The sequence below is a fragment of the Hemiscyllium ocellatum genome, chromosome 10 (assembly GCF_020745735.1).
Source record: "Hemiscyllium ocellatum isolate sHemOce1 chromosome 10, sHemOce1.pat.X.cur, whole genome shotgun sequence".
NCBI lineage: Eukaryota > Metazoa > Chordata > Chondrichthyes > Orectolobiformes > Hemiscylliidae > Hemiscyllium > Hemiscyllium ocellatum.
In genome coordinates this window covers 94,692,141-94,705,520 of record NC_083410.1, presented here as the reverse complement: position 1 = coordinate 94,705,520, position 13,380 = coordinate 94,692,141, and the positions used below count along the sequence as shown (strand labels likewise).

Below are 13,380 nucleotides of genomic sequence, written 5' to 3'. Positions count from 1 at the left end.
CACTAAGAAAAATAAATTGCAATAAATACAATTTTTGCAATCAGTGTTCCATAATTAAATGGTGAGTGAAAATAAACCCAATTGCTGTGAATCATCCATCTGTTTCTCCCTCTCTCTGACTAAATCCGAAAGAAAGATTTGGATATACAGGGCCAAACTGCTTCACTGCTGACAAAGTAATTTTGAAATACAATCATATTGTAATGTAGCAAGTGTGGTCATCAATTTTTCATAAGGTCTTGTGTTCAGCAATGTAACTAAAACAGTTTAATTTGTTTAAATATTGTCCAGAAGTAAAACTAAGCATTGCATATTAAACAGAACAAAAAACAGCACACTAAATATCAATGTTGTCTAGAAATTTGCTTTGTCTAATCATATTTCTGCATGCTTCTTTTTTTCCATAAACTGACATATCTGAACTTGCATGAGGAGACACCAGCCTTTCATTTTTACTCAAGAGAATACCTGCAATGCAGGATGAAAAGCATTACATAAATGCAACCAATACTTTCAACAAAAGATAGATCTTACAGGAATGCATCACAAGCTTACGACAAAGGCTGAGGCTTTGAACATAAAATATGAATTAAATTGTTTTTGCTAAATTTGTCTTTTTGAAATTTACAAGAAAGTTTATTTTGTTCCTGTAGTTAGTGGGTTGAAATGGAAAGAAATAACCACTCACTTTCATTCTATTTCAAATTTCTCATTTATTTGCATTAATTACCCTTTGAGTGGATCACAATTATTAAACCTCAATATCAACTGCAGGAAACTCAGTCTTGCTTTTACAGCATGACCCAAGGTGTAGAAGGGAAGCATGACACAAACAGTGAACCAAAATCAAGTCCGTGTGCTGTTTTCATATATGAAATGTCTTGCAGACTTTATGACTCTCCTAAAAGTATAATACTTGTATCCGGAAAATTTTGCAAACCTTTATTAATGTTTCGCAACTCACTGTCACATTTTCTATCATGCTTAATATCACTACTTTTAGCCTGACAGTCCACAGGAATTTTAGAACATAATCGATGACTCTCACTCCAGTGCAGAACTGAGGGAATGCTGCATTGTCAGAGGTTCGGTCTGCCCTCTGCAGAGAACATGAAAGATCCCATCATGCTATTTTGAGAAGTTCCCCAGTGAGCTGGCCAATGCTCAATCAAGATCAATAAAATAGACAACATAATCAATTTCACATTTTTGTTTGAGGAGCTTGCTGTGCATGTATAATGCTTGCTGCATTTCTCATTACAATAATGGCTACAGTTCAAAAGCACTTTATTGGCTGTACAGCTTTTATAATGTTCCAAGTTGTGAAAGATGTTTTAAGTGCAAGTCTGTCTTTTATCTTTATTTACCTCAGATTGATTCATTCTTCTCAGGTTACTGACTTCTGCTCTTGGCCCTCTCAACCGCATCGCCCAGATTCAGAAGAAATCTGTCTACATAGATAATCAAGAGGGGAATTAGGAAATATATTAAATCAGATTAATGTGTTTTTTATATATACAGTATACACTTACAAACACTGACTTTCCTTCTCATCTTCTCATTGCTGCCATTGCCTTGAAGAATTCAAATATGAAAATCACACCATTTCCTCAAACTTGTTTTAAAATTTATAAATTAATCTTGAAAACCTTAAATCTATTTAAAAAAATATTTTTCTCAACTTCTTCTTTCAGGATTTCCCATTACAATTTAAAGACAGAAAAGTTTAAAACAAAACAAGCACTCTATACCTTTCTGAATGATTCACTCTTATGAAGCATACAAAACCATTAACAGAATATTGCCCATGCTAAAATGCTGAAGCAAATTATAGCAAGCCCATCACATTGCTCACCTAGGATGACTGGACAACAGCATCTCACTCACAGCTCCATTCTCCTTAAAGACTGGAAACTCATCTCCAGAACTGCCACCTTAAACACCTCACTCTATCTTTTACTTACAATTTCCTATCTGTACAATCAATTGTTAGGTTTGACGAAAATAACGTACACACCTATCTTTACATCATTCCTCAACCTGGTCTTTTCACAGAATCTACTGAGTCTTCATATAATTCAACTATGTCCATGATTTAAGCAGCTTTATGCGGTCTCCAACACTAAGAGCGTTACTGAACCTCTCAATTCCACAATATTCCAACCTGCACTTTTAGAGAACCATGAGTAAGAGGCCACTTAATAAAATTAAGATCTGATCAGAGAAAAAACATTGGTTGAACAGTTTTCCAATCAATCAGTGATTCAACTCAACAATGCCCATTAAGGTCCTCATATTCAGCAAAAAACTATATTTATCCTCCTACATTACTAAGTGGGTAACACAGCAAAAAAGCCAACTCCTCATTCTTGCTACTTTCAATTTCTAAATTAGGGGTGCGTAACCTTTTCATGTGATGGGCCACATTTGATTTTTTTTTCTGCTCATGCAAAGGGCTGATAAGCAAATTCCAGAAACATGAGGGTTAGCATAATAGTCAATATGAACTTTTTTTTAAAGTGGAAATATGAAGAAAACATAAAACATGAAAAAAAATGTCAAAGCAATAAATTTATAATTTAAAAGTGTAATGAACAAACACTACCATTGAAAGATATCAAACAATACAGCTAACAAAAAAAACCTTTTATTGCCTTTTCACTTATTAATTAGAATTAGAGAGTCAAACTAGACTGTAGATTCTGATCACTAAAGAAGGGAAAGGGCATGGCAAAGATGTTGGATTTAACTAACGATCAGACTGTGGTCGCCTTAGCTAGGAATTCATGTAAATGGGACTGGAAGTATGCTGCCTTTTAAATTGCACTTTCCTGTCTTGCCTAAAATCACTAAGAGCCTTTTCAACCCCATTTCACTCGATAGATACATTTCTCTGCACCCTCTCCCCATCCTAGCCAGCAACCTCTTCCTCTCTCCTGAAGTGGCAGCTTATTCCCCACAATTCCACCTGCAAATGCAACACTTTTCTTCGTCAACCAGAAGCAAACCATGCAGAGAACCAGCCTGTATTTGGAGCACTAGCTCATTGCAGGATCAATCATTTTCGCTTCCCTATAATTTTTAACATTGGTCTACTTGCTGATAGGATCCTTTTGGACAACCTTGTTCTAAATCCCCTCCCCATTCCCCAACATCATAATAAATATGCACAAGTCAACATTTCAGTTTTGAAATCCTGTGAGAAAGGGACATTGGTGCCAGAGAGAGCATACATTTGCCAAAAGCCAATGGGGAAAAAGAACCTACAGCTATGAAAAATACTCAAGGGGCTGGAATTGCTTCTACTCGAGTAGAAAAGGCCAGGAGATTTCATTCAGGTTGTTTGTTGAAAAGAAAGTTTTGATATGGTACAGAATAAAAGACAATTTCCTCTAGTTTAAAGGGGGTGTAAGGAGAGTAGATAAGATCAATGTTACAAGAGAGAGGTTAGTAGATATTAGTACCATTGTGTAAAGGAATACTTAGCCATGCTAAGTGCTTGAGATAGGGACCACTCAAAAGCTAAAATTTGATATGTGAAGCAAAGCAAAGTATGCAATTTGGGGAGCGTATACAATAGCTGGAATGTTTTTAAGATTGTTCTAAAAGAGCCAAGACAGACACAGAGGCAAATAGCTTCCTTGTGTGCTGCAAGTTTCTGTGGCACTTACGCTTAAAGGGCAAACATTGGAGAAAGCCAGGACACAGCAAAATATTACAAAATTACAAATATGAGAAGATTCATTTCAATCAGAATGCAATAATGAGACTTTAGGTCATTCACAGCAAAAACGTACGCTATTCAGGTAGGGGTAATTAGTTGAGAGTATTTTCAAAGAACGATGAGACAATTGCAGTGACCTGATGGTTTAAATTGTAGGATCCTGATTGAGGAGGTTATAAATATAATTTTCCAAAATTCTGTGGAAAGCAAACATGTGCCAGTTTAGTTGCTGCCAAATTACTGGATCCAGAATATATGAAAAAATAAGGTCATAGCGAAAAATGAGCTAATCCAAAACTAATCAGCACAAAAGTCCAAAAGGTAGGTCATACTTGGTCAACCTTAGAAATATTTGAAGAAATAACAAAAGAATTGAACAGAAATGCTGTGAATGTGGTACGTTGGTTAAAAAACTGCTTGTGGAATATGATCTAGAATAGACTCATAGGAAATATTTGGTCACTTGAAAATATAGGGAATCAGGAATTTACTGAAAAACCTGGGTAGTGAAAGATATAGCTCTGTGGAACACTTCATTGTATGTTGGAATTACTCATATTACCCAATAATAACTGATCTGGACTAACAAACTGAGGCATCAGCATTTATATTTGCTGATGCCTTAGAATGAGGTGGTATAGACTTGGGGATCTTGAAATATGAAAGCTAGAGAGGCAGCATAAGCGGACAGGTGACAGATGCAGTTCAAGATGGAAAAAGTTTCATACACTTTGAAAGCAAGAAGGAAAAGAAATAAAATTTAAACACTAAGATTTTAAAAGGGGTTTGACGGAAAAAGAAATATTGATGTTCAAATACAGTAGTGTTATGATCTTGATGGAGATCAGTAACTACATTTTTTTTTAAGAATCAAAATACCCAAGTAATTACTAGAAGTACAACATTCATGGTTTAGATTAATATAATTGTACTATGCAAAATAGTAGTATACTACCTCAATACACTAAAAATCAATGATCATGAATCCTCATACCTGCACTGTTACAAACAGAATTATATCAAACATATTAAAAGTACATTGAACTCAGTTACTTATAATCTAATTAACTCAATTGGCTGGATGATTGGTTTGTGATCCACAGAGAAGCCAACAGTGTGGGTTCAATTCCCACACCAGCTAAGGCTACCATGTTCATGGAAGAACTCTCTTTAACCTCTCTCCTCGCCTGAGGTGCGTAAACTACCACCGGTTATCTCTCTTTAATGAGAGAACAGCCCTATTGTCTGGTAAGACCTTGGCAATTTTACTTTCACATAATATCATGCTGGACTGTTTAGATCCACTTGCCTTCCATACTAATTAGACGTGCATCCTAATCAACGCAAGCCAGATACTTAGCTGAAATCGGAAGATTAACTACTTTGTCAGAGATCAGTATTCAAAATATTCACCTAAGGGCGGAGGTTTCTTGGGTCTTCCCTTTACTTCCATCAAGGTTAGCCCTTCAAACATCCTCCAACCATCCTCAGCGCAGATGCTTTAACATCTTAAACAGGCCAGAAATCTCCTGGTCAAGGGTATGGTGTTGGAAAAGCACAGCAGGTCAGGCAGCATCCGAGAAGCAGAAGGATCGACGTTTCGGGCATAAGCCCTGAATCAGAATCCTTTTCCAGCACCACACTTTCGATTCTGATCTCCATAATCTGCAGCCCTCACTTTCTCACAGAACTTTCCTGGATCTAATATTCTTAACTCTGGAGTTGTGTTCAAAATGGTCCCCTCTTTTCAATTTGGGTACATTAGAAGTCCCACTCATTGTTAGAAGTCCTTCAGTTAAAATGTATTTTGAACTCATAGCTAACAAATAAAATTTCAACTAACCTTTGCATGAAGGAAATGGTTCTGTTTGCTAGAAACTCAGTACATACTTAAAATACAAAATTAAAACCTACTGAAAATTAACGTTGACCCCTTCTCTGCTCTTTTTGTTTTGGAATGAAATTCTTGGGTTTGCATCTGAATGAGAAAGGAACTCCAATGGAAGTGTTATCAGACAAGAGAGGAAATATTAGTAGATAGTGACAGCAATACCTGTAAATGGATTTAGATTGGAAGGAACTTAGGAAGTCCAGGCTTCTTCAGTGGAGCTTAGCATGCAAAGGGAATTTGACATCAAAGCAGACATCTATCTTGCTCACTGTGCCTGTTTGGGCTCTTTGAAAAGAGCTAATCAACTAGTTCCATTCCTTTTCCTTTCCTCACAGATGATGGCCTGGTACGATTGCTGGTATAATCCAGGGATCTAGATGATATGCTGGGGACCTGGGTTTGAATCCTGCCATGGCAGAAAGTGGATTTGAATTCTATAAAAACCTGGAATTAAGACTCCAAATGATGAGCATAAATCCATTGCCAATTGTCAGAAAAACCCATCTGTTTCACTACGGTCCTTTAGGGAAGGAAGCTGCCATTCTTACTTTATTTGGCCTAAAGGAGTCTCCAGATGTACAGCAATGTGGTTTACACTTAACTGCTATATGGCAATTAGATGTGGGCAATAATGCTGGCCTAGCCAGTAACACCCCCTTCCTGTGAATGAATATAATTTAAAAAGAAACTTCGCTAAAATCTGTGCCCTCTGGTTGCAGTTTTTTCCTAACTACATCAGCAAAATTTAATTTAATTTGACCTAGTCAGTAATGGTTGGTAGGAGAATATCAGGCCATGAGGTTAAAGACTAAATACAGTTCTGCTGCTGCTGAAGATGGCCTACAGCGGCTCACAGATAACTAATTTTGAACTGTTACACCTTTTGAAGTCTGTCCCATTTAGTAATATGGAGTGCCACGTAATGCAATGCAGGATATCCTCAAAGATGGGACAGTTTCCACAAGGATTGTGCGGTGGTCACTCCCACGGATACCATAATGTACAGATGCATCAGAGACAGGCAGATTGGTGAGAAAAGGGTGAAGTAGATTTTTCCCTCCTGTTGGTTCCTTCACCACAGCTTCAGACTAGAAGCTATGTTACTTAGGATACATTCATCTCAGTTAGTAGTGGCACCAGTGAGCCAGTCTTGGTAATGGATATAGGAGATCCCAAACCAGAGGACATTTTGCACCTTTGCTATCCTCAATGTTTCTTTCAAGTGATGTTCAACATGGAGGAGTGTATTGATTTATTAGCTGACAGGAATGCAGAAGTGGTTTCTTGATCTATGTTTGACCAGGAGTCATGGAGACGTACAGCATGGAAACAGAGCCTTCGGTCCAACCCGTCCATGCCAACCAGATATCCCAACCCAATCTAGTCCCACCTGCCAGCACCCGGCCCACATTCCCCTAAACCCTTCCTATTCATATACCCATCCAAATGCCTTTTAAATGTTGCAACTGTACCAGCCTCCATCACTTCCTCTGGCAGCTCATTCCATAGACGTACCACCCTTTGTGTGAAAAAGTTGCCCCTTAGGTTTCTTTTACATCTTCCCCCTCTCATCCTAAATCTATGCCCTCTAGTTCTGGATTCCCCGATGCCAGGGAAAAGACTTTGTCTATTAACCCTACCCATGCCCCTCAATTTTGTAAACCTCTATAAGGTCAGCCCCAGTCTGTTCAGCCTCTCCCTATAGCCAAATCCTCCAACTCTGGCAACATCCTTGTCAATCTTTTCTGAACCCTTTCAAGTTTCACAGCACCTTTCAGATTGAAAGGAGGCCAGAATTGCACGCAATATTCCAACAGTGGCCTAACCAATGTCCTGTACAGCCGCAACATGACCTCCCAACTCCTGTACTCAATACTCTGACCAAAAAAGGAAAGAATACCAAATGCCTTCTTCACTATTCTACCTACCTGAGACTCCACTTTCAAGAGTTATTGAACCTATACTCCAAGGTCTCTTTGTTCAGCAACACACCCTAAGACCTTACTGTTAAGTGTATAAATCCTGCAAAGATTTGCTTTTCCAAAATGCAGCACCTCGCAATTACATGAATTAAACTCCATCTACCACTTCTCAGCCCATTGGCCCATCTGGTCAAGATCTTGTTGTAATCGGAGGTAACCCTCATCGCTGTCCATTACACCTCCAATTTTGGTGTCATCTACAAACTTACTAACTGTACCTCTTATGCTCGCATCCAAATCACAAAAAGTAGAGGACCCAGCACTGATCCTTGTGGCACTCCACTGGTCACAGGCCTCCAGTATGAAAAACAGCCCTCCACCACCACCCTCTGTCTTCAACCTTTAAGCCAGTCCTGTATCCAAACAGTTAGTTCTCCCTGCATTCCGTGAGATCTAGCCTTGCTAATCAGTCTCCCATGGCAAACCTTGTCGAACGCCTTACTGAAGTCCACATAGATCACATCTACCGCTCTGGCCTCATCAATCTTCTTGGTTACTTCTTCAAAAAACTCAATCAAGTTTGAGAGATATGATTTTCCATGCACAAAGCCATGTGGACTATCCCTAATCAGCCCTTGCCTTTCCAAATACATGTACATCCTGTCCCTCAGGATTCCCTCCAACAACTTGCCCACCACCGAGGTCAGGCTCACTGGTCTATAGTTCCCTGGCTTGTCCTTACCACCCTTCTTAAACAATGGTACCACGTTAGCCAACCTCCAGTCTTCCAGCACCTCTCCTGTGACTATCGATGATACAAATATCTCAGCAAGAGTCCAAGCAATCACGTCTCTAGCTTCCCACAGAGTTCTAGGGTACAACTGATCAGGTCCTGGGAATTTATCCACCTTTACCCATTTCAAGACATCCAGCACTTCCTCCTCTATAATATGGACATTTTGCAAGATGTCATCATCTATTTCCCTACAGTCTATATCTTCCATATCCTTTTCCACAGTAAATACTGATGCAAAATACCCATTTAGTATCTCCCCCATTTTCTGCAGTTCCACACAAAGATCGCCTTGCTGATCTTTGAGGGGCCCTATTCTCTCCCTAGTTACTCTTTTGTCCCTTAACGTATTTGTATAAACTCTTTGGATTCTCCTTAATTCTATTTGCCAAAGACCTGGCGCCATCTAATTTCACAGAATCTGGAGTCAATGTTAAGGACTCCCAGTGAATTTCCTTTCCAACCACATACCATGGCGCTGTTAACTCTGGTGGGTCTGACCCACCAGTGAGACATGAAACCCAGGGATGGTGATTGTTGTGTTAGGGACAGTGTCTGTAAAGTATGATTCTATGAGTACGCCCACATGAGGTTTTTGTTTTACTAATCTGTAGGTCAACTCTCCTAACTTTGACAAACTCCCAGATGTTGGTAAGAAGACTTCACAGAATCAACATGGCTGCATCTGCCATTAATACTTCTGATGCCAAGGCAGATGCTGTGAGGTCCATCCAGTTTTATTCCTTTTTTAAAGATTTTGTTGAGGTTTTATCAGCCATTTCATAGGGTACTTAAAGACAGTTAATCACACTGCTGAGAGTTGAGAGTCACATGTTGACCAGACAAAGCCAGATTTGCTTCCCAAAAAGGACATTAATGAACCAGATGGGATTTTACAACAACTGTTAATGGTTGTCAGTGGAATAGCAGTTTAAAATAATTCCAAATATTTATTGAATTCAAAATTTATCAAAATGCCATGGAGAGATTCAAATCCATATCCAAAAAAAAAATTAGCATGGCTATGGACAGTTCATTCAGTGACAGAGGATTAAGTTTGTTACCACATTTGATCAAATGCTATCCTGCACTCCCTCTCACTTCAGCTCTCGAATTCAGTTCTTTTGTCCCTGTTGGGACCAAGGCTGTGATGAGGTCAAGAGCTGGATGGTTCTGATAGAACCCAAACTGAGCATCATGTGAGCAGATTATTGAAGTGCAAGAGCCATTTGTCAGCACAGTTGAAGTCAGCTTGCATCATTTTGCTGAAGACTGAGGGGAAACTGGCAATGCATTAATTGTCCACATTGGATTTAGTCTGCTTTATAGGAACAGGATATACATGGGCAATATTCCACATCACCAAGCAGACACCAGTTTTGTAGCCATACTGAGATAGTTTAATGAGGGGCTCAACTCACCCTGAAGCACAACTTGTTGTTATGTTGCCAGGACCATAGCTTTCAAAGTATTCAATACCTTCAGCTGTATCTTGATAACATATGGTGAATTAAATTGGCTTAAAAATGACATCTGGGAACCTCAGGACAAGAGCAAAATTCTACACGTCTAGCTGATGATAGCTGCAAAGCTTCTGCCTTGTCTACTGCACTGGTGGGCTGGGCCACCATATCACTGATGATCATGATATCTGTACAGCTTCCTCTTCCTGTGAGTTCTTTCATTGTCCATCACCATTCGGGATCAAATATGGAAGAACCACAAAGCTCTGATATGATCTGTTGCGAGCACTTAGCTCTGTCTATAGCCTGTTTGACATGCAAGTTGTAATATGTTGTAGCTTCACCAGACTGACACTTCATTTCTAGGTATGCCTGGCGTTACTCCTGGTATCCTGCCCTTCACTCTTCATTGAAGCAGGGTTGATCTCCTGGGTTGATGGGAACGGCAGTGCAAGGGATATGTCGAGCCACAAGTTTATATGTTGAGGTTGTTTCCTCTGACAGCCCACAATGTCTTATGGTTGTCCAAACTATGTCTGGTTGTTGTTCGAGTAGTCTGAAAGACAATTCTCCCAGTTTTGGAATAAGTCCCCAAATGTCAATAGGGAAGACTTTGCAAGGTTGATAAGGCTGAGTTTTCCATAATTGCTTCTGATGCATTAATGAGTGGCCTGTCTAGCATGAATTCTTTTTGATTCTTCTGTAACATTTTGCTAAATCTGGGTAGTTTGCTTGTCCATTTCAGAAGATAAATAGTAGTCTGAAAAGTCCAGGGTCACAAAAAGGTCTTATTAGGTGAAGACAGCACAGATCTACTCAATGATAATGGCGCATGAAACAAAACTAGCTTTCCATCCAGAACTTTTATTAAATCAATTTATTTAATTGGAATTTAACTTTCAATCACCAACTCTATGGTGGGATTTGGAGCAATATTAGGCCTTTGGATTACTAATTCAGTGACAACATCAATACAGCACTAAGTACCCACAGAGATAATTAAAAAGGGAGATGGGAAAAAAAATTTAACATGGAAAACTGAATTATCTGCCCTTCATTCTTTCGATAATAACTCAAGAGGGTAATCAGGAGGACAAAAAAAGGGACATGAGATACCTTTGGCAACTAGGGTTAAGGAGAATCCAAAGGGGTTCTACAAATACATTAAGGGCAAAAGGGTAACTAGGGAGAGAATAGGGCCCCTTAATGATTAGGAGAAAGTGAAGACTGCAGATACTGGAGATCAGAGTTGCAAGTGTGGTGATGGAAAAGCACAGCAGGTCAGGCAGCATCCGAGGAGCAGGAGAATCGAAGTTTTGGGCATAAGCCCTTCATTAGGAATCCTGATGAAGGGCCTATGCCCGAAACGCCGATTCTCCTGCTCCCTGGATGCTGCCTGTCTTGCTGTGCTTTTCCAGCATCACACTCTCGCCCCTTAAAGATTAACAAGGCTGTCTACTGTGGAATGGCAGGAGATGGATGAGATAGTAAACAAGTATTTTGCATCAGTGTTTACTGTGGAGAAGGATATAAAAACTTGAGAACTTGGGGGAATAAATAGAAATATCTTGAAAAGTTTCCATATACAAAGGTGGTGGTGCTGGATATCTTAAAGTGCATAAAGGTAGATAAATCCCTGGGACTGGATTATGTGTACCCAAGAATTGTGTGGAAAGCTGGGGAACTGATTGCTGGCCCTTGCTGAGATTTTTGTATCATCAATGGCCACAGGTGAGATGCTGGAAGACTGGAGGTTGGGTAATGTGGCGCAATTATTTAAGAAAGTTGGTAAGGAAAAACAGGGAACCTGATATCGGTGGTGGGCAAGTTACAGGGGAGATTAAGGGATGGGATTTACATGCATTTGGAAAGACAATGACTGATTAGGGATAATCAATGTGGCTTTTTGTGTGTGAAATCATGTCTCACTAACTTGATTGGGTTTTTGAGGAATTGAAGAAGAGGATTGGTTAAGGCAAAGCAGTGGCCGTGATCCATATGGATTTCAGAAAAGCATTTGACAAGATTCTGTACGGTAGACTGGTTAACAAGGTTAGATCACATGGAATTGGAGAGATATGCCATTTCGATAAGTAACTGGCTCGAATGCAGGAGACAGAGGGTGGTCGAGGAGGGTTATTTTTCAGACTGTGACCAGGGTGTGCCACAAGGATTGGTGCTGGGCCCTCTGCTTTTTGTCATTTATATCAATGACTTGGATGTGAATATAGGAGGTATGGTTAGTAAATTTATAGATGACACCTAAATTGGTGGTCTGTGAAGAAGGTTACCTCCAAGCACAACCAGATGGGCCAATGGGCGGCAGATGGAATTTAATTTAGATAAATGTGAGGTGCTGCATGTTGGTAAGGTAAATCAGGACAAGACTTTATGGCAAGGTCCTGAGGAGTGTTGTCGAATAAAGAGACCTTGGGAGTGCAGATTCATAGTTTCTTGAAAGTGGAGTCACAGGTAGACAAGATAGTCAAGGCAGCATTTGGTACGCTTGCCTTCATTGATCAGTGCAAGGAGCACAGGGGTTGGGAGGTCATGTGATGGCTGTACAGGACATTGGTTAGTCCACTTTTGGAATACTGTGTTTAATTCTGATCTCCCAGCTATAGGAAGGATATTACAAAACTTGAAAAGGTTCAGGAAAGATTTACAAGGATGTTGCCAGGGTTGGAGGGTTTGTGCTCTTGGGAAAGGCTGAATAGGCTGGGGCTATTATCCCTGTAGCGTCAGAGCCTGAGGAATGATCTTAAGTTGATAAAATCATGAAGGGCATGGATAAGGTGAACAGTCAAGGTCTTTTTCACAGGGTAAGGGAGTCCAAAACTAGACAGCATAGGTTTAAGATGAGAGGGGAAAGACAGGGACCAAAGGGGCAATGTTTTCATGCAGAGGGTGGTCTGGTGTATGAAATGAGCTGCCAGAGGAAGTGGAGGCGGCTGGTACAATTACAACTTTTAAAAGGCATCTGGATGAGTACATGAATAAGAAGGGCTGAACGAGAATTGGGCCAAATGCTGGCAAATGGGACTAGATTAATTTAGGATGTCTGGTCGACATGGACGAATTGGACTGAAGGGTTTGTTTCCATATTGTGCATCTCTATAACACTAAACTGTGATCAAAGGAATTAAATTGTCTCAAAAAAATCAAATTAGACAATTGCTGATAATGGAAAAACAAAAAAGTCTGAGAAAGGACAGTGGGATTGTTCTAGGTGGTTCACTGTGGAACAAGTCTGTGCAACATATTCCAAGGGTTGAATGCTCAGTTGTTATTTCAAACATTATATGATAAACCAAAAGACTAATGTCAGAAACATGTTCACTAGTTTGCAACATGCAGGAATAATTTCCCAAAATAATCTGGCCACAAAACAATTTTACAGACCACTGTACATATGTACTTTCAAGGTTCACCTCTCACAAAATGCCAGGGCTACTGGTCCCTCTCAATGGAGATTAGGTTTAAGGTTCGCAGAAAGAACAGTCTAGCCAAATGCTGCTTATGCTCAACATTAGCACATTACTCTTGAAGTCCAGACACTTCAGCACTGAATCCTGGCTGACTCTCCA

At 39.7% G+C, this 13,380-nt stretch overlaps 1 protein-coding gene across 6 annotated transcripts in view; it reads right to left on the bottom strand.

The window, feature by feature from the left end:
• The window catches only part of tab2 (TGF-beta activated kinase 1 (MAP3K7) binding protein 2), a 36,159-nt gene that overhangs the window by 21,259 nt on the left and 1,520 nt on the right, over positions 1 to 13,380 (bottom strand). For 5 of the 6 annotated variants that reach the window (XM_060831751.1, XM_060831750.1, XM_060831754.1 and 2 more), the window contains exon 2: positions 1,368 to 1,451. The gene's annotated coding sequence lies outside the window, so the exon portion shown is untranslated. The remainder of the gene's footprint in view (positions 1 to 1,367; positions 1,452 to 13,380) is intronic. The other variant, XM_060831755.1, reaches the window with a different exon arrangement.